This window comes from Cervus canadensis, chromosome 27 (assembly GCF_019320065.1).
Source record: "Cervus canadensis isolate Bull #8, Minnesota chromosome 27, ASM1932006v1, whole genome shotgun sequence".
Taxonomy (NCBI): domain Eukaryota; kingdom Metazoa; phylum Chordata; class Mammalia; order Artiodactyla; family Cervidae; genus Cervus; species Cervus canadensis.
The window spans coordinates 37,753,350-37,776,365 of NC_057412.1; the positions used below are offsets into that span (position 1 = coordinate 37,753,350).

General features: G+C 37.0%; 1 protein-coding gene and 1 non-coding gene across 2 annotated transcripts in view; one reads left to right on the forward strand and one right to left on the reverse strand.

The window, feature by feature from the left end:
* The window catches only part of EPHA6 (EPH receptor A6), a 962,333-nt gene that overhangs the window by 540,644 nt on the left and 398,673 nt on the right, over positions 1–23,016 (forward strand). The gene's annotated exons all lie outside the window — the stretch shown is intronic.
* LOC122429017 lies at positions 12,839–12,945 on the reverse strand. The gene has a single exon (XR_006265888.1). It is a non-coding gene; the product is annotated as a U6 spliceosomal RNA (small nuclear RNA).

Consider the following 23,016-nt stretch of genomic DNA (forward strand, 5'->3'; position numbering starts at 1 on the left):
CATGAGAAAAATAATGGCAAAGAATGATGAATTATGCTGGTGGTGGTTTGAAGGAGAAAAGATTGTAAGTAACAATTTATTATGGAGATTTTATATTATCAGTGTATCAAAGACTCAGGTAATGGGGATAGAAGAATATTTAGTAGAATTATATATGATAAAATTATCTAGAATCTGAAAAATTAAGCATACCCTTCTGTTGTCCAACTTTGAGTCTAAGTAGATGACACTGGAACCCACATGGATAAAAGTGGGACAAAGACAATTCTCCTGTCATATGTATTGCCAAAGCTCAGACTGAAGAGATTTCCTTCATTTGAAAGACAGATAACAACAAAAATGAAAGCCATCATGTGACCAATTAAGAATATTTCAGAATCAAGCAAAAAAAAAAATGTTAATATAGAAGATTAGAAGGAAGTTCATACCTCTTAAAATCTTTTTACTATAGAAATTAGAAGCATAAAAGTGTTTATGATTTTCAAAAGTATGGGGTTTGAACTCATGGGAGGGAAAACCATAAAGTGAAAAAAAAATCTGGATATGTAATGAGAGGTAGATATAGTAATTTAAGATATAAAAAAGATATATGATAAGGAATAATGAAAGTTCACATAATAGGAAATGCAGAAATGACAAACCAAATTAATAATGTTGCAGACACATTTTAAAAGTCAATTCAGCATTTTTAGGAATAGAAAACTTATTAAAGTGGTGAGACAGGAGTCCGTGAAAAGATAGAGAGCAAGATAGATGTATCTTAGGAATTATCCAGAAGAGGTCATTGAAGACAGACATAATCTAATAGTTGTCACAAAATGTAAAACCTGATCTACAGAATTAAAAGATCTTCTCATTTATATTGCCTGGATATAATCTGGAAACATGTTTTGGGTATATCTACCTTTTTACTTGAACACAAGGATTTTAAAACATATATCTTGAAGGTTTTGCAACACTAAAAATAATTGTTTTTAGATTATTTCAGATTATAGTCCGAATAAGGCTTCCCTGGTATCTCAGCAGTAAACAATCTGCCTACAAATGCGTAAGCTGCAGGAAATGTGGGTTCAATACCTGGGTCAGGAAGATCCCCTGGAGGAGGGCACAGCAACCCACTTCAGTATTCTTGCCTGGAAAATACAAGGACGGAGGAGCCTTGGGGGCTACAGTCCTTGGGTCACAAAGAGCCAGACCCTTCTAAAGCGACTTAATACCGCAGAGTCAGAATAAATCCAAGAAGGTACTCTCTACATATGGACTTCTTTACCCTCTGCAGTCACTGCCCACTTTAAGAAATACATATACACATGTAGTCATGTGCATGAAACTATGCTCACAAATGAAGGATATTCACAGTCTGCTGGAAAAACATCCCTAGAAATTCTCAGCCTTCAAAGTTCATTACATGTTGAGGGGGATGTATAAACTTCTATACCCAGACCAGTCACATTTCTTATGTGAGAGAAATTAAAAGTCTGAGGTGTTCAAGAGCAACCCATATACTCTTATAGGAGAAAGAACTGGCTGACATATTTCAACTATGTGGTGAATCAAATACAAAAACTCACATGTACTAGTCACAGGGTATTTAAGGGGAAATTTGTACAAGAATTTATAATAAAAATATAATCCCACTTATTTACATAGAAAATATCTGTCTTAGTAATATCATAGTTGTGAACATTTTTAAGCTTCCTTTTTAAATGTACAATCTGAAATCTCCCATCTCCCAGATGTTAAAGCAACATATGCTTCATAACTTACTGCAGTCTCAAAAATTACTACTTACCATGTGTTAGTTTTATTTTGGCATAGTTATATTTCATTCATGATTTTAAAGGCAACTTCTTCATATAGATGCTTTATCTTTTCAATCTAGTCATTTGTCTTTTCAAGACTGACATTTTCTTCCAGAATTTATTATTAATTTTAGACAATGTTGGCTTTAATACAACATAGTGAAATGGACCTTCTGGTCCCTATGGCCCTTTCCCATCCTCCACCATGTCCTCAGCCTGCTGTTTTCTGTGGAAAATCTTTAACCAAACAATAAATTTTATTAGAGAAGTAAGAAAATGAAGAAATAAAGGAAAATAGTCAAATGAGACCAAATAATAATAGATTAGTCATTAAGCAAATCCAAGGACCTTTAATGCCTCCTCAAGGACTATATATAATATTTTGAGCCTTATCCTTTGAGCTGTCTTATGGATACTAAAGGGCTTCCCCATGGCTCAGTGGTGAAGAATCCACCTGCAATTCAGGAGACACGGGTTTGATCCCTGGGTCAGGAAGATTCCCCTGGAGAAGGACATGGCAAACCTTTCAAGTATTCTTGCCTGGAGAATCCCATGGCAGAGGAACCTGAAGGGCTGCAGTCCATGGGGTTGTCAAGAGTTGGACGCAACTGAGCAACTAAGCAGGTGCACACATGAATACTAAAACTTCCACCAGGTGGAAAAAGTTGACTGTATGATGACTGGACTATAGCTGTGACATAAGCTGCCAAAATTTTGAGAGCTGACTTCAAAGAAATGGGAACAGACAAATCTTGGAATTAAATATTGGGTTGGCCAAAATATTCTTTGGGCTTTTGCATAACATTTTGACATTTTACTGAAAAGCATTTTGGCCAACCCAATAGAATGCACAAACTACTGCACAATTGCACTCATCTCACACACTAGTAAAGTAATGCTCAAAATTCTCCAAGCCAGGCTTCAACAATATGTGAACCATGAACTTCCAGATGTTCAAGCTGGATTTAGAAAAGGCAGAGGAACCAGAGATCAAATTGCCAACATCTGTTGGATCATCAAAAAAGCAAGCGAGTTCCAGAAAAACATCTATTTCTGCTTTATTGACTATGCCAAAGCCTTTGACTGTGTTTCCACAACAAACTGTGGAAAATTCTTCAAGAGATAGGAATACCAGACCACCTGACCTGCCTCTTGAGAAATCTGTATGCAGGTCAAGAAGCAACAGTTAGAACTGGACATGGAACAACTGTCTGGTTCCAAATCAGGAAAGGAGTACGTCAAGGCTGAATATTGTCACCCTGCTTATTTAACTTATATGCAGAGTACATCATGAGAAATGCTGGGCTGGATGAAGCACAAGCTGGAATCAAGATTGCCGGGAGAAATATCAATAACCTCAGATATTCAGATGACACCACCCTTATGGCAGAAAGTGGAGAAGAACTAAAAAGCCTCTTGATGAGAGTGAAAGAGGAGAGTGAAAAAGTTGGCTTAAAGCTCAACATTCAGAAAACTAAGATCATGGCATTTGGTCCCATCACTTCATGGCAAATAGATGGGGAAACAGTGGAAACAGTGGTAGATTTTATTTTGGAGGGCTCCAAAATCACTGCAGGTGGTGACTTTAGCCATGAAATTAAAAGACAGTTACTCCTTGGAAGAAAGGTTATGACCAACCTAGACAGCATATTAAAAAGCAGAGACATTACTTTGTCAACAAAGGTCCATCTACTCAAGGCTATGGTTTTTCCAGTGGTCATGGATGTGAGAGTTGGACTATAAAGAAAGCTGAGTGCTGAAAAATTGATGCTTTTGAACTGTGGTGTTGGAGAAGACTCTTGAGAGTCCCTTGGACTACAAGGAGATCCAACCAGTCCATCCTAAAGGAGATCAGTCCTGGGTGTTCATTGGAAGGAATGATTCTGAAGCTGAAACTCCAATACTTTGGCCACCTCATGTGAAGAGTTGACTCATTGGAAAAGACCCTGATGCTGGGAAAGATCGAAGGTGGGAGGAGAAGGGAACGACAGAGGATGAGATGGTTGGATGGCATCACCAAATCAATGGACATGAGTTTGAGTAAACTCCGGGAGTTGGCGATGGACAGGGAGGCCTGGTGTGCTGAGCGACTGAACTGACCTGAACTGAAATACTAACTATACTTAAAGCAACCAAGGTGAAGCTGATCGGAGCACTGCATGACTAATTTCAAGATGACTGTCAGACCAATATACATACAAAAAGTAGGCCTAGCACTGAGGGATGTGAATGGATGCAAAGCATGCAACTGAGCCATTCTGGCAATGCTGGGAAAATATATTGATTATCAGTGCTGACTATAAAAACATTTATGATTAAAAGGGGAAAGCAATGAAAGAAATGTTCACATATTGGGGTATGAGGAAGTCATTCTGGCTTAAATACGATTTAATTTGAACTTTGACAGTGGAAGTATTACTCTGTCATGTCTGACTCTTTGTAATGCCATGGACGGTAGCCTACCAGGTTCTTCTGTCCATGGAATTTTCCCAGCAAGAATACTGGAATGGGTTGCCATTTCCTTCTCCAGGGGATCTTCCTGACCCAAGCACTGAACCCAGGTCTCCTAAACTGCAGCCAGATTCTTTACCACTGAGCAACCAGGGAAGCCCAATTTGAACTTTAGACTAACCAAAATAGCTTGTTTGTGGCCTATTAAACATACATTGTACACTGCTTTAACCATTAAGGAAAAAAATTGTTGGTCCTTTATTGGACCGGAACCTGGTGGTCCGGAGTCGATGATGAGAGAGTGAAAGAAGGAAAGAGGCTAATATTTGCAGCCGGCTTTGTGTTCCAGGGAATCAGCCAGAAATAGAGAGAGAAAGAGAAAGAGAGGAAGAGAAAGAAAGTCACGGGGACCAAAGCTCTGATGGAGCAAAGGTGTTTTAATCAACAACGCGTGGGCATATATACTGTTTTACAAGGTAGTTATTCTCAGCAAAGATAAAAATTCCAGACTTACAAAATACAAGGCGATCCCTATTAAAGAGAGAAGAGGGTACTTATCACCATAATGAGAAACTAACAAAGGAAATGCCTGGATTCCTCAGCCTCCGGGAAAGGCGCGCCTCTCCTCTTAATTCCTGAATATTCAGGAATTAATAAGGGCCAAAGGTTTCCTGACAGATCCAAAACAGCACACAGGAAGCCTCCTGTTAAATGCGTCCTGACAAAAAATTGCATTTAGAGAATATATATTTTTATTATTATCCTCATTGTAATATGTCCACTAATTTTCAAACGTTTGTCCAGGTACTATAGCAAAATAATCAGAGAGGTAATATAAAATATATTGTCCTAATGTAAAATCTTGATGCTAAACTTAGAATTTGAATTTATTTCCAACTCCGGGGCATTCCATAACCTATGCAGGACTGTACCCCTCTTCAGTAAGAAGTCACCAGAGAGGTCATCACCCCATTCCTACTAAGAGTTGAGAAAAACTGGAATAACTGAGTTCCTCTGCCAAGTTCATGATTAAATTTTCATTCCCTTCCTTGTTCTGTACCTGTCTGTCTTCAAGATTGAGGAGTGTTAAAGAAAAGTGAAAATTGAAATGGAGCAGGGCCCTGTGGTCCTCCCTTCTGCTATGTCCTCCGTGTGCCTTTTGGCTGTAGGAAAACTTTAATCAAACAGTAAATTTAATTAAAAGAGTGAGAAAATGCGGAAACAAAGGAAAATGCTCAAATGAGACCAAATAATAATATTTAATAATTTAGTCATTAAACAAAAGTCAGGGACCTTAAGTTCCTCCTCAAGGGCTATAGATAATATATTCTGAACTGTATCCGTTGAGCTGCCTTATGGATATTTTGGGATTTCCCTGATGGCTCCACAGGTAAAGAATCCATAGGACATGACTGAGTGACTAAACTTTGCAGCAGAATTTAAATTAAAGAAACTTCAGTAGGGTGTTATCTGTGGTTTGTTTTTTGTTGTTTTGTTGATCTTGTCACCATTTGGGGCCCAAAAGACTACTTAGCATGTGGCCTAAACTTCAGAAGCATTTATAAAGCTATTCTGTTCTCATTCAGATAAAGAGAACTAACTCACTCATTGTTTTATTGTGGTTTGTTGTTTCTTTTTTTTTTCTGTAGACTCTTGGTTGTATATTAGGACAAAAATAATATGTATTTACAAATTAAATAGATCAGAATTTGATTTTACATAATGTAAATGTCTAGAATGCTAACTATTTAGAAATATTTATTTTAGATGAATTAGTATGTGGATGATGAGCATATTTTAAATGGAAGTCTGATAAGCATATCAGCAAAAGATTTAAATTACAGTAACCGATTGTGACATCCTTAGTAAATGCCAAGAAACATAGCTTTTACAGCAAGTTCATGGAAATGCTCCGATTAAATATTCATGAGTTCTCTACTAAAAGAAAAGTCTCTTATGGTCTTGTTTGACAGAGAATGACCTTTGCTTCAATGAGTTCCCATCTTTGCTATAACTTAGTGTTCAGATACCCTGCTTAGATGAATAAAACATAGCATTTTGTTCTTTGTATTTAGTATATGTGATAATTAATAGAAAGGAAGACTTTGAAGCTTTAAAATGAAGTAAATGGGTTAAAAAAAGGCATTAAGAAATCTTTGAAGATCAATTTCTCAGCAGGAAATTTGTCAAAGCAATTAGGATCCACCCTGACTTGGGCAAACACAGTAGCATTCAATTGATGTGCTCTTTCACATAACTAAAGCATTTATAACTTTAGTGGTCTGTGCTAGTCATACAATCAGTCACCTGATGGTTCATATACATAGGAGTCAACGGCTCCGTTATGTGAAATAGAACTTTATGATGGTAATAAAGTCAGATATACTACATTTTTTAATATGAAAACAAAACAAATAAGAAAGCATAAGTTGGATAACTTTCAACCAGATATACTATAGATTCAATATAGATTCAATTTTGGTATTTGTGCCTCTCTTTTTAGTTTTTATCGCAAAGAGTCAGACACAACTGAGCAACTGAACTGAACTGAACTGAACTGAGAGGGAAGGTGCTATTATTTTCTACTGAGATATACTCAGAAAACAGTAGCAGTTAAGGTGAATGGGAGCCATGTTCTGAAATTTTGAAATTTCAGTCATGTCTGAAAATTTGCTAAAACAACCATCCATTCCACCACACCCTCTGAGCAAATAAGGTATCATCTGGTCCAAAAGAAAGTACTACATTAATTTTTGTGGCCATAGGACACCAACAATGTGTTTAATCAGTGGTTTACTTAATGGCCTGACCCAGAGGCAGGAATTTATTCTATGGTATTGAAAGATTATTTAGGACTTCAGTGGGTAGATATGTAGGGAATAAGGTATGGACTCATTAATATTTTTATAATGATCTCTTTATGGAAAGACATGTGACACTTGATTTTAATGGAGACATTGACAATCACATGTCCCCAGAGAAGGAGTTGTTGCGAGAATTATATCTGTTTCCTGCCAAAGCTCTCTGACATATACTAGACACATCCAGAAACATTACAAAAAGGGCGTTACTCTTATTTGGTTAACATAAACTTGCAGAATTAAAACAAAAGGCCAAGTTCATGTTACTGAAATTGTTCATTGAAAATGCATGCCCTGAAAATTAGATTCTAGCATTTTAGCTAGAATGAAGTACCAGTGGGTGATATGAGAGTTTTAAATGTTTCCTGGCATGCAATTAACAGGACCTAGAAAATTCCAATAAAGTATATATGTTTGAATAAAAGTTTCAATGTCCTGGACTTACTTCTATATCAGCAGTCCCCAAAGTATTTCTACAGAGGATTACTCCTGTGACATACTTTTAATAAAGTGTTTCCTTGGTCAGTTGAGTTGAGGAAATGTGCATGCTATATGATATTCTTTGCTACTTACAAAACAGAATAATAACACATTCAAAGCTTTGATAATACCTTCAATAAGAAAACTTATTTGGCTTTTTTCCCCCATCTAGTGTTCCCAAAATAGTACTTAACTACACAAATCTTTTCCTGTTCAATATTTATTGAAATCTTAAACATATAATTTTCTGGAAAATTATTCCCAATGTAGCATTTACCAAAGATATTCAAATTTAATAAATATCCTTTGGGAACTACTTGCCACAAGTCTTTCATATATGAAGAAACATTTTGTTTTCTGCATGACTTTTTTAGCATGTGGCATATGAAAGGTTTTCCTGGATTTGTGATGTTGACTATTGCAAAATCTTATAAGATTTATTAATGAAATGGCTCTTTTATGATAATAGCAGTGTTTGTTCAATGTGCTCTTGGTCACGATAGTACGGTAGCCAGTAATCTTGAATGTTTGCAGTGAGTCAGGAGTTATTTTAAATGCTTTAAATGAAACTATATACTTAATCCTCCCAATAACCCTCAAGGTGGAAGTTATTATTTCTTCTTTTTAGAAGAAAAAACAGAAAACAGAGAAGTTAAATAAATTGCTCACATTCACATGACCAGTGAGTAACAGAGCTGGGATTCAAAACCAAGGAGCCTGACTCCAAAGTCCATGTGCACAATCCCAGCAGTACATTGCCACTTATCCTCCCTCCATTCTTACTCATTTGTGTCCTTATGTTCCTAGTGGCTTCTAGGGTATCTCAGGGAAAAGGAAACCCAGTCTTGTTCCAGAAACTTAAGACGTTTGACAGTCTTTCTGAGGTTTTTATGCCAGAAATATGTCAGCAGTCAATACAAACTCTTGAGCTAGGGTCAACATAATAATGTTTCCAAAGATTAGACTAATATTATTTCCAAAAGTAGTTTCCTAGACATTCTGATATTTTATGAACATAGTGCCAGGAAAAGTTTTCCATTTTACATAATATGAAATAGGAGAAATATAGTGCCATCACCTCTTTTTTGATATTTACAGTAACTTTGTTTAATCTAACATTTCCCAAAGATATAATTAGAATTTGAAGATATTTTATCTCCTTCATGGAACACCCATCAGCATCTTACAGACCAGAGTTACAACGTCCTTAGTTTGGTAAATAGTGATTTATGACCAGTGATGTGCTGGGACTTAAAAACTGAGTCTCCAGGGCAAGAATGACAGGAAATTTGATTTGCAGAAGTGAAAAGATAGGCACAATAGGTTCTGAAAAGCTGACAAAGTCTGACTTTAGAACACCATTGTTTCTTAATCTTGTCAAAATCTAGCATCACCTCTTACATTATCATAAAAATTGGCATCTCTTTACTTGGAGGCCATTATTTAAAAGGTCAAGAGGGATTTTTAAGGATTATATTCAGGTGTCTTATCTGATTACTTTATGTGGACAGTTTACTTAAGTGCTTGATAAGTCACATTTGGACTAAGTCACTATCAATATGGTTGTAATGCTATAGACTTTCTTCCAGAATTCCAACATTAGATGCATATCAAGATTGACTTTATCCTAATAATTCTATCTCTAGATTCTTAAATGTACTCCCCTCACAAAAAGGCATATGCAAGAGTCTATAAAAAGGACAGTAAGTACACACCTAAATGGGAACAAAATCCCCAAAGGGAATAACCATAAGGAAAGAAAAGAGGAAAGTCATTTAGACCAGGTTTATTTCAAAGGTTCACTATCTACAGATTTTTACTCCCTAGATTTCTGTGCCCTGGTGGAGTTCCCTCTAATTCCTTAAAAATACCACCTTATCGCAAAATGGCACATTTATATGGGTAAGAAGTTCGAAAATACTCTCATGAAAACATCTAAGACAACAGTACCACCCACAATTATACTACTATTAATAGCATTGAACCCACGCTCATTGCATTGAAGCTGTCAGGAAAGAAAAAGAAATTTGTCTACCTTCTTTTTATATTGTTCTGGGACTTGTGAATTAAATTGACAAAGGAGAAATTATCAACAGAAAAGATGGATTTTTATTCATGTATATACATAGTTCATAGAAAAACATGACTCAAGGAGACATTTAGAACTGGGGACTAATATCTTGACAGGGCAAGGGGACGGGAATAAAGAGCACTTATAGGAAAACAAATGACATTTAGAAAAGATAAATGGACCCTTACGAAAATAGATGGCAGATATATAGTTTTGTGACAATGTCTGTTTAGATGATTTCTTAGGGTGCTAACTTCTTTCTGGTGATAGGCATCAGTCCTCCCTGGTTGCAGAACTCATGAGGGAGGGGATTTATGACAGTTGAATTCTTCCAGGAGGCTTTGATTTTAAACAGAGAAGTAGAGTTTAGAAGTTTATGAAAGATACATCATAGGGTATATTCTCCAATGGACAAGACATGTATAAAGTGTAGAGGGCAGTGGTAGGGCTAAGTCGCTTCAGTCGTGTCTGACTCTTTGCGACCCTATGGACCATAGACTGCCAGGCTACTCTGTCTGAGGGATTCTCCAGGCAAGAATACTGGAGTGGGTTGCCATTTCCTCCTCCATAGGATCTTCCCAACCCAGGAACTGAACCTGCGTCTCTGGCATCTCCTGATTGGCAGGTGGATTCTTTATCACTAGCACAACCTAGCAGAACAGTCAAAATATGGGAAGATATAATTGAGATTAGGAAATTGATCTGAGCAAATTATACTCAGGTTTTCCTGAAGCACAGCTGCATGCAAGAAAACATTTCTGTGGGTATCTGGGAAACAAATCTCCAGCAAGCGGAGGTCATATTTCAGTGGATTTATGGTATGGGCTAATTTTTAGCCTGCCAGACCACTTTTCTTTGAAAACAGATTTGGCTTGCTTAAGAATCAGGCAAAATTAGGCAACTAACAGCTACAAAGATGTGCCAAAGATGGCCACAATAAAAGACAGAAATGGTATGGACCTAACAGAAGCAGAAGATATTAAGAGGTGGCAAGAATACACAGAGGAAGTATACAAAAAAGATCTGCATTACCCAGATAATCACGATGGTGTGACCACTCACCTAGAGCCAGACATCCTGGAATGTGAAGTCAAGTGGGCCATAGGAAACAACACTACAAACAAAACTAGTGGAGGTGATGGAATTCCAGTTGAGCTATTTCAAATCCTAAAAGATGATGCTGTGAAAGTGCTGCACTCAATATGTCAGCAAATTTGGAAAACTTAGCAGTGGCCAAAAGATTAGAAAAGGTCAGTTTTCATTCCAGTCCCAAAGAAAGGCAATGCCAAAGAATGCTCCAACTACTGCACAATTGCACTCATCTCACACACTAACAACGTAATGCTCAAAATTCTCCAAGCCAGGCTTCAATGGTACATGAACTGTGAACTTCCAGATGTTCAAGCTGGATTTAGAAAAGGCAGAGGAACCAGATGTCAAATTGACAACATCTGTTGGATCATTGTAAAAGCAAGAGAGTTCCAGAAAAAACATCTACTTCTGCTTTATTGACTATGCCAAAGCCTTTGACTATCTTCATTACCACAAACTGTGGAAAATTCTTCAAGAGATGGGAATACCAGACCACCTGACCTGCCTCTTGAGAAATCTGTATGCAGGTCAAGAAGCAACAATTAGAACTGGACATGGAACAACAGACTGGTTCCAAATTAGGAAAGGAGTAAGTCAAGGCTGCAGATTGTCACCCTGCTTATTTAACTTATATGCAGAGTACATCATGTGAAATGCCGGGCTGGATGAAGCACAAGCTGGAATAAAGGCTGCCGGGAGAAAATATCAGTAACTTCAGATACGCAGATGACACCAGCCTTATGGCAGAAAGTGAGAAAGAACTAAAGAGCCTCTTTGATGAAAGTGAAAGAGAGTGGAAAAGTGGCTTAGAACTCAACATTCAGAAAACTAAGATCATGGCATCTGGTTCCATCACTTCATGGGAAATAGATGGGGAGACAGTGGAAACAGTGATAGACTTCATTTTGGGGGGCTCCAAAATCACTAACAGATGGTGACTGCAGCCATGAAATCAAAAGATGCTTGCCTTTGGAAGATAAGCTATGACCAACCTAGATAGCATATTAAAAAGCAGAGACATTACTTTACCAACAAAGATCCATCTAGTCAAAGCTATGGTTTTTTCAGTAGTCCTGTATGGATGTGAGAGTTGGACTATAAAGAAAACTGCCGGAGAATTGATGCTTTTGAATTGTGATGTTGGAGAAGACTCTTGAGAATCGCTTAGACAGCAAAGAGATCCAACCAATCCATCCTAAAGGAAATCAGTCCTGAATATTAATTGGAAGGACTGATGCTGAAGCTGAAAGTCCAGTACTTTGGCCACCTGATGTGAAAAACTGACTCAATTTGAAAAGACTCTGATGCTGGGAGAGATTGAGGGCAGGAGAAGAAGGGGAAAACAGGATGAGATGGCTGGATGGCATCACCGACTCAATGGACATGAATTTGAGGATGCTCTGGGAGTTGGTGGTGGACAGGGAAGCCTAGCATGCTGCAGTCCATGCAATGAGTTGGACACGTCTGAGTGACGCCTGAACCGAACAGCTACAAATACAAATCAAAGGACAAATGTATCAAATTAATAGATATATAGTTTAAAAAAAAACAATTCCCATTATTGAAATTTGTCTTTTTCTAATTTATTTTTTAGTTGGAGCATGACTGCGTTACAATGTTGTGTTGGTTTCTGCTGTGTAACAGTGTGAATCAGCTATAATTATACATATAGTCCCTCCTTCTGGAGCCTGCCACACACTCCTTCCCCCATTCAGCCCCTCTAGGTCATCACCAGGCACAGAGCTGAGCTCCCTGTGCTAGACAGAAGGCTCCCACCAGCTATATGTTTTACACCTGCTAGTATATATATCTCAGTGCTACTCTCTCGGTTCATCCCACCTGTTCTTTCCTTCCTGCGCCCACAAGTCTCTTCTCTACATCTATGTTTTTATTCCTGCCATGCAGATAGGTTCATCAGTAGCATTTTTCTCAGTTCCATATATACACATTAATATGCAACATTTGTTTTTTATCCTTCTGACTTACTTTTCTGTATGACTGTCTTAAGTTCAACTATATCACTACAAATGACCCATTTTCTTTCCTTTTTAGGAATATTCCAAAAATATGAGTAGTACTCCAAAAATATGGAACGCTTCATGAATTTGCATGTTATCCTTGCAAAGGGACCATGCTAATCTTCTCTGTATCCTTCCAATTTTAGTGTGTGTACTGCTGGAGCAAGCACAAAATTGATCTCTTACATCAAAGTCAGAAAACCATGAAAACAATTATAATAAATGACATAATTCTAAAACTATTAAGGACAGAAGTACATATATCCAAGGTAACACTCAAAATACTTAAATATTTTACAGCCTAGGCATTATCCAGATTGAAGAGTGCTGGCTTTAAACCATTGCAATGGCCATGATATTGTGTACCAACTAAAATACCATCATTACAATGTCAGATCTGTTTCCTTGTTTTCCTGTCACTTTACTTACAATAACCTAATACAACTTGAATATTCAGAAATTATGTGTTGGTAAATTCCAGTTTTACTTTTTAAAATTAATATTACATTCTATGCATTTTTCATGTATATTGTATGATTAATTATGTTAGTATTAAGAAAACAAATACTACTAGGTTGTATAAACTCACCTTGCAAATGTGTAGACAAAAATTTGTTTTATCTACGTACTGCTTCCCCTAGAAATAGAATTTAGGGAAAAAAAACACAATTATTTAACACATCATGTTGCATTTTAAAGAAATTTAAAAATGTGGCTAAGATTTATATTATTGATAGTGAATTATACTACTTAGATCATTTTTAAGTTTTACAATCTTTGCAATCCTGTTAACTTCTGTAATAAATACGGAGCAATGCCATTTGGCTTGTTTACAAAGTAGTCACAAATATCAGTGGGAAAAAGTGTAACATATGCACTAAATACTTTTGAAGCTACTGTGAGAACATGAAGTAGAAATTATGAGCTAGCAGCCAATAGGAGAAAACGCAAGCTTTTTTCTACATGCAGTCATGATTTGTAAACAACAATTACTAACTAGAGAAAAGGAGAGCAAACCACAGAGCTCAACCAGGTGTTATTTTATGTAAGTGATTTACTCTGCTATTTGATCAATGATAAGAACAAAATCACCCATATCCTCAGGAAGCCATGACTGTTTCAAGGCAGCTGTGATAACACCTGGACACTTGTCCTACGCAAAGACTCTCTCCATCAAGGAAGAATCAAGATTTATTCCTCTCGGCTTGAACCAGAAACAAGGCCAATAAATCTGTTGTTGCATTGCATTATTTCTGTAATGAGAGAACAAAGGCAGTTTTACAGCCCTGTTTATGGTGAATTGATAGGGATATACCTGCATCCTCTTGACTCTGTATGGCAGGATCATCCCACATTCCCCCAAGTGGGCAGCAGCGTGACTGCTTTCTTCTGCCTTTCTTACTCTGTAAATGCACGCACACACACACACCCCCACACAGACACATACAAACTCACAGTCATGCAATTCATGTACACACACACACAGTCACATGCTCTCACACACTCATACACCCATGTGCGCACACACATACAGATTTACATGTACACACGCACATGCACACTGTTGGTAAGGAAGAAATTTTCTTCTTCCTTCTTCTGGCTGACTAAAATTCAAATTGACCTGAGAAAGACTGACAAGAAAAATCAAACAAACGTTTAATAAAATGTATTAATGAGAGAGGGGCTTCTCTGGTGGTTCAGCGATAAAGAATCTGCCTGCAATGCGGGAGACCCAGGTTCAATCCCTGGGTCAGGAAGATCCCATGAACTAGGAAATACTCCAGTATTCTTTCCTGGAGAATCCCATGGGCAGAGGAAAAACCCAGGAAATCTGAGTAACTCACCAAAAAAATGATTGAGACCTTCACCTTAAACACCATTGTCAGCTAAATATTCATACAAAAGCATATACTGGAGTAGTGATTTGGGACTCCAAAAGGAAAAAAGGCAATTCACAGGAAAGCATTTGTTTGTTGTGCCATGCAGAGACAGTGGGGCACAAAGAGGATCTTGACAAGCCTGATAAGTTTGTCCCACCACATCTAGTCTGTATTCTTTTCAGGTATCTCTGGTGATATCTGTATTCAAAGAACAGAACCTTTACATAAATTCTTTAGACAGCTAAGAGGGACATGAAAAGAAAGGCTTCCTGAGTCGTTTCTTAAAAATAATCAGCCTCTTCCACTAATCATGAAGTTCTCCAGATCCATGCATGTTGCTGGCTCAGTAATAATTCACTGTGTTTTATCATGTCTTCTTTATCCATTCATCTGGTGATGGACATTGGGTGATTTCCATAACTTGGGTTGTTTTCTTTATTGTAAATAATGCTGCTATAAAGATTGTGTGTGTGTATTTTCAACTTAGTGTTTTCCTGTTGTTTTTTTTTTTTTTTTTTTCAGAAATATACCCATGAGTGGAATTGCTGGATCATATGGTAGGCTTTCCAGGTGGTGCTAGTGGTAAAGAACCTGCCTGCCAATGCAGGAGATATAAGAGACATGGGTTCGATCCCTAGGTCAGGAAGATCCCCTGGAGGAGGGCATGGCAACCCACTCCAGTATTCTTGGGTGGAGAATCCCATGGAAGGAGGAGCCTGATGGACTACAGTCCATAGGGTCGTAGAGGTGGACACAATGGAAGCAACTTAGCATACACACATGCACTCATGACAGTTCTGTCTTCAATTGTCTGAGAAACCTCCACACTGTTTTTCATAGTGACCACACCAATTTACATTCCCCTAACAGTGTATAGGAATTTGCTTTTCTGCACATCCTTGCCATTATTTATTTGTATTTTCTTGGATGTTAGCCATTCTGACATGTATAAGGTGGTGTCTCACTGTGGTTTTGATTTGCATTTCTCTAATAATTAGTGATGTTGAGCATCTTTTCACATGCCTTTTACCTATCTATACATCTTCTTTCTAGAGAAGGGAATGGCTACCCACTCCAGTTCTTGCCTGGAGAATTCCATGGACAGAGGAGCCTAACAGACTATAGTCCATGGGGTCACAAAGAGTCGGATATGTCTTCTCTGGAACAACATCTATTCAGGTTTTCTGTGTTCAGTCACTCAGTCTTGTCTGACTCTGCAACCCCATGGACCATAGCCCACCAGGCTCCTCTGTCCATGGGATTTTCTCTGGCAAGAATACTCGAGTGGGTTGACATTTCCTCCTCCAGGGATCAAAACTGCATCTCCTGCATTGCAGGCAGCTTCTTTAATGGTGAGCCACTGGGGACGCCTATTCACGTCTGTGTGTGTGTGTTAAGTAGCTCCAGTTGTGTCCAGCTCTTTGCAGCCATATGGACTGTGGGCTCCTCTGTCCATAAGATCCTCCAGGCAAGAATACTGAGTGGGTTGCCATGCCCTCATCCGAGGGATCTTCCTGACCCAGGGATTGCATTTCTTATGTCTCCTGCTTTGGCAGATGGGTTCTTTGCCACTAGCGCCACCTGGGAAGCCCTCTTCAGGTCTACTACCTATTCTTTAATCAGATTGTTTTTTTGATATTAAAATATAGGAGCTGTTTATGTATTTTGGATATTAAGTCCTTATCAGTGGTATTATTTGCAAATATTTTCTCCTATTTAATGGGTTATCTTTTCCTTTTGTCAATGATTTCCTTTGCTTGAAAATCTGTTAAGTTAAATTAGATCCCATTTGTTTATTTTTCCTTTTATTTCTTTTGCCTTAGAAGACAGATCAGAACAATATTGCTGCAATTTATGTCAAAAAGTGTTCTTCTTATGTTCTTTTCTGGGATTGTTATTGTTTCGGGTCTTACATTTAGGTCTTTAATCTATTATAAGTTTATTTCTATATATAGGGTGAGGAAATATTCTAATCTCATTCTTTTACTTGTAGCTGTCCAACTTTCCCAGCACCACTTACTGAAGAGACTCTCTACTTCATTGTATATTCTTGGCTCCTTTGTCATAGATTAATTGACCACAGGCACATAGATTTATTTCTGAGCTCTCTAGTGGGATGATCAGACAGAGTAAAATAAATATTCTTTGTTATCACTTACATGTGGAAAAAAAAAAAGAATACAAATGAATGAATGTGTATAACTGTAGATCAAATAAAAAAGGAAAGCACAGCCTAAAAGTTGAGGTTATGTTTTGTTTGGCAGACACTCTTAGGACCTCGAGCCCAGGAAAAAGCATCTCAAATAACGTTGAGACTGCTCAGAAGAGGACTGGGGAAAGCCAAGATATATGGGAGTTTTTGCAACTAAATCAGGTAGTCAGAGCATTAAAAGACTACTGTTAGTGAAAGAAAACCAGGTTTCTAAAGGAATTTAGCACTTTTCTATGTATGGAAAGATGCAAGAGTCTGGACTCGCTGAAACCACTCCTTTGACATGCACCTCAGCTATCGGGGCCAGTATCCTGAGTTTTCCAGGCACACAGCTGGGATGGCTGCAGCAGCTGACTGCTAGATGGGCTTGGCAGTGGGCAGCCCGCAGCCCATTTGTCTCCATCCTGAGTTCCCTCAGGGCTCACCTTCTGGGCAGCTTTAATGTAATGACTTGATGGCTGCAGCATCCTTTGTTTCCTGATATGGCAGGCAACATTTTAGTCATGATAAAAAAACAGAAACTGACTCACGGATACAGAGAACAAACTGGTGGTTCCCAGTGGGGAGAGGGAATTGGGATGAAGGACAACATAAGCATATGGGATTAAGAGATTAAAACTACCATGTATACAATTAATAGGCAGCAAGGGTATGTTGTATAGTAGAGGGAAATATAGCCATTATTTCATAATAACATTAAATGAAGTACAATCTATAAAAATATTGAAACTAAAATATTAGTCTTTTTAGGTCTTCTGCCCATTCTTTAATCAGGTTGCTTGGTTTTAAATAAACTATACTTCTATTAAAAAATTAATAACCAACCTAAAGTAATTCCTAAGCCAAAGAAATACATTTAGGTTTGCAAATTTTGCTTCTCTACAGAAAATATATGCTTATATAAAATTATGAATATAACTTTCACTTCCAAAAAATAATAGAGAATAAAAAATCAAAAACAGCTTTTTTAACATTGCACAGCTAGATTATATAGAACTTAACATTACAACCTATAAAAATCTATGGGATCCAGCAGACTTTTACTGATCAAAAGATGTTAAACTGTGGTGAGGAAAATTTAGAGCTTAGTTCAGAAGTTAGAACAGGTATTGGAATGATGAAAATGGGGTTAGAATTAGTGAAAAGGCAGTTGATACTGGGAGTACTCAAAATCAGTAGTCAAATAACTCAGAATATTTTGGGCTTTGTTTTATTCCTCAATCCATATACATTTTTCAGTTGAGATGGTGAAATAATGGGCTTCCCAGGTGGTTCAGTGGGTAAGAATCTGCCTTAAATGCAGGAGACATGGGTTTGACCCCTGAGTTGGGAAGATTCCCTGGAGGAGATGGCATGGCAGCCTAGGGGAATTGGCAAACGACTCCAGTGTTCTTGCCTGGAGAATCCCATGATCAGAGGAGACTGGCAAGCTACAGTCCATGGGGTCCCAAAGAGTTGGAAATGACTGAATGACTGAGCACATTATTCTTCTTCTATGTTATTATTATCTTCTTACATTAATCCTACTCTTATAGAATGATGGTTAAATACATGGAGTATGTAAATTAATTAGATAGTGTTCGCATGGTACCGTAAGGGATATATAGAACAAAGCCTCAGAGGCCAGGGCAATTGTCTGATAAGCCTTGAAATGAGATTTAAACAAGTTCTGAATGAAGGAGATATTTACATGCAAAGTGTCTCATGTCTGTGTGGCACTGTACCAGGTCCTATGGGACCTTTAGATCTTGAGATGTGACACAGTGACGCGGTCCCTAAGGGACAGTCTGGGGTCTGCTTCCTACCTCTTCTGTAACCTGTTGTTTCCAGCTGTTTCCAGTCTGATCCTCATTTCTCAACTTGAAAATGAGAATAGTTGTACTTACAAAGTTTCAGTATTTTGAAGGTGGTTTAATGTATGTGAAAAGCATGGGAAGTTGAAAAGTGAGCTACAATATATTATTATTTATTCTGTAAAGAGGACTTGCAAGAGCTTACGATAGAGGCAGACAATTGCTAGTGTCAGGTGGAATAGACAATAAATGTTTTAGGAATTCAGACATCAAAATCAATTCCGTTTGCAGTGATCAAAGAAGTCTTAAACAAGCCTGGGTTCTGTCTTAAGGGAAAAAAGGGTAATCGCGGCTATTTTATCTTATGAATAGAAGTCCTTATATGTGAATCTCTTTTCTAAAATTCCCAAGTTTATCCATGGGTTGTTTCACAACCAAAATGTGACTGAAATTTTCTGGTTTGTTTAAGAACCTTAGGGGTCCAACAGCATAGAAAAGAATCTTTTCTTTTTCCTTCTTGGAACATCTAATAAGCAAATCCATAATACTTTTGAGACTAATTTTCACAAAACTTCTTCATTTAAAATACTTTTGAAGCCAGCGGTTTTTTCAGCTAGCTTTGTCTGCAATTTTGTATCATCACATAAATTCAAGGATGACAGAAATATATAGCAAGACTAAAATTTGATGACTCTTCCATAAGCTACATGTGTTACTTCATAGTCATACCTTATAAATATATTCATATTTAGCTTCAACTTTTTGAATTTATTAAAATTTTGAATTATATTTTTGAAAACATCTTCAGAGTATCACATAAGCTAAGACTGAGATTATTTAGACTCTTTGAGATCATATTCTTTTAAAATCAGCTTTTTAAAATTATGGGTAATATAATAATTTGTCAATGTAATTTAAAAATCAGAAACTATTGGACAATTATTAGGTTTATTTCTGTTTTGCTCTTGTTAACTTCTAGTTTTCTAGGTGAGCATGGTAAACAACTATTAGTAATTTAATGCTGTTACAGTTGATATATAATGTGTGTGTGAGTATGTATGTGTTTTTAGAGAACCCACAGTTCAGTTTTATCCAGATCAAAGAAAAGAGAAAGTTTTGATCACACTGGAAGAAACTCAGCTAGAGGTTTGGAGTCAGTACTAAAATAACAGGTGCAGTGAGGACAGTATCCTCCGAATACAGTTGATTCACTGCTACATTTGTCTATTTGTCTAATATTAACAATTATAAACAGAGGAGCAAAGTAGTATTTGGAAAAGCCCTCTCAGTGTTACCGTGTCAGGCGTAACATCTCACGTGTCTTCTCGCCACTGGTTCTCTTTGCCTTCCTGGGCTGCTGCTTCTTCAGTAAAGTCATTTCTGATATTGAAAGGCTTGAGAATCTCCTCTTGATCATGCTGGCCACAGTCTTACATGTATAATATCGAGCAAATCTTTCATGTTTAAATAGTCTGCAGTCGTAGTAAGTTTAAAAAATGTTCCTTGGGAAACTTTCAGGTATTCTGTGTCCCAGACAGGGTTATCATCTGTTTGCTTTTCTTTGTTCTCATCACCCTCAGGAGGAGGGTCATCCCTGTGGTGTTTATACCACTGAATGACATTTTTACATTTTTTTAAAAGAATATTGCTGAATTAAGATTTGGAGAGGAGCTGGCTGCCATCTCATTCATGATCAATTACAAATCTTCCAAAATAGTCTTGATAGATACATAACTTATCAATAGTTATACAATAGTTTCCTGGGTTGGAGAGATCCCCTGGAGGAGGACATGGCAACCTACTTCAGTATTCTTGTTCGGGTAATCCTATGGACAGAGGATCCTGGCAGATGACAGGTCAGGGGGTCGGGAAGAGTCAGCCATGACTTAGCGACTAAACAGCCACAGCAACATACAATAGTTAACAGTTTAGTTACATAGTTTGTGGGCATTTACTATTTTAGAAATATTTTGAATCACACCATGCATATCATTTTGCATAGTGCTTTTGTCACTTTAAATATTACACTTATTTCCCCATGCCTGTATGTCTACATCATTTTTAAACAGCTTGATTGAAATCTATTGTATGGATTTCTTTTAAGAGTCTGAACTTTTTTAAGTGTAGCAGTAAAATGTGAAAGTAAAACTTTATTCATTATATTATTTTAAAATTTATATTTTTGCAAGCTTTTTCACTTAGCTGCTTTCCACAATATATGTTAAAATGATTGTAATCATTTACTGTAGATGACTTTCCTGGTAATCTTAATAGAATTTTTTTCTTATATGATAATATTTAAGTTGGCTGACTTTTTCCTATCCTGGAACATGATGCAGAATTTTTGATGAATTGACTGAGGCCCAGAAGTTACAAATCATATTCAAATATAAGTAGGATGTTATATTTTAAATCTCTTTATTTTACAGTTTAGTTTTTTTACAGTTTAAATGAGACTACTTTTGCCTAGAATTATTACTAAAAACCAATTCTTAATTTTAATATAGTGAAAGATTATGAATTGGGAGATTATGTGAAGTTAAGATGAGAACAGCTTCCCTTATAGCTAAGTCAGTAAAGAATCTGCCTGCAATGCAAGAGACCTGAGTTTGATCCCTGGGTCAGGAAGATTCTCTAGAGAAGAAAATGGTAACCCACTCCAGTATTCTTGCCTAGAGAATTCCATGGACAGAAATTCCTGGAGGGATACAGTCCATGGGGTCACAAGAGCCGGACACTCCTTAGCAACTAAACCACCAAGATGAGATGTGACAAATTATTGATATTTCTCTAGGGCCAGGTGAACTTTCTGATACTGGGGGGATAGAATATGTTAACTTCCTAAAAAATAATGATACAACATATATATTTTTAGTGATACTTTACAAGTAACAATGAGGTCAACAGAATCTCAGAGTGGTCTAATTTGAGGATATTTTTTACCTTTATATTTCAAATAAACTGCATTTTAGAGCATCTGTTATATAAACAGTTTCCTAAATGCTTCTGAAATGATATAGTAGTTAAAAGAGGTATATGGTGTTAATTACTGAAAACAGCAGCCTCACAATATACTTAACAGTGACCACATTAAATTAGTCAGTCACAAGGCTAATAAAACAGAAATTAAAAAAGCCAGGTTATGCAGAAAATAAATTTAAAGATGATGCTTCTGATTTTATTCTGTATATTTAAGAGCTGATAGTGCTGTGTTTTTTGACTCATTATTAATAGTGATGCTTCATCGTGGCCTCCACAGGTAGTGAAAGTTTTTTGGGCCAATATTTCCACATATTTTTCACTAACATATTGCTAAGCCACCTGCCCACTTCATATTGGCATGGCAGGAAGAAGTAGAAGGACTGTGCAAGCTTTGTGTTGAACGATGTTGCTTTTTTCCCTGGGAAAAATTGAAATTCAAGGCTAAATACTTTTTTAAAAATAGACAAATTAATTCTGAGAAAAAACTAGAAAAAAAATTAGTCCTATATCACCTGTAACTTAAGGTGAGAACAATCAGAAAGAGGAAGATCCCATTCTTTTCTAAGAGAAAAGAGAACCCTGACATTGTATATTAAATAAGGAAAATCTATAGGATCAGAGTATCCAAAATAGTTTTCAAAGGGTCAGATCAAATAGTTTTTGAAAGTAATATATCAGATGAGTTAGGTATTAAATAGATGACTTTTTTATTAATCTATTTTTTTTTATTGAAGGACAATTGCTTTACAGAATTTTATTTTCTGTCAAACCTCAACATGAATTAGCCATAGGTACACATATAACCCCTCCCTTTTGAAAATCCCTCCCATCTTCCGCCCCATCCCACCCCTCTAAATTGATCCAGAGGCCCTATTTGAGTTTCCTGAGGCATACAGCAAATTCCCATTGGTGTCTATTTTACATATGGTAATGTAAGTTTCCATGTTACTCTTTCCATGTGTCTCATCCTCTCCTCCCCTCTCCCCATGTCCATAAGTCTATTCTCTATGTCTTTTTCTCCATTGCTGCCCTGTGAATAAATTATTCAGTAACATTTTTCTAGATTCTGTATATATGTGTTAGAGTACAATATTTATCTTTCTCTTTCTGACTTACTTCACTCTGTATAAGGTTCTAGGTTCTAGATTCATCCCTAGGTTCTAGGTTCATCCACATCATTAGAACATATAAAAAGATGTTCTTTTTTATGGCTGAGTAATATTCCATTGTGTATATGTACCACAACTTTTTTATCCATTTATCTGTCGATGGGCATCTGGGTTGCTTCCGTGTTCTAGCTATTGTAAATAGTGCTCATGGTACTTGCACAAAAAAATAAATATAGACCAATGGAACAAGATATAAAGCCCAGAA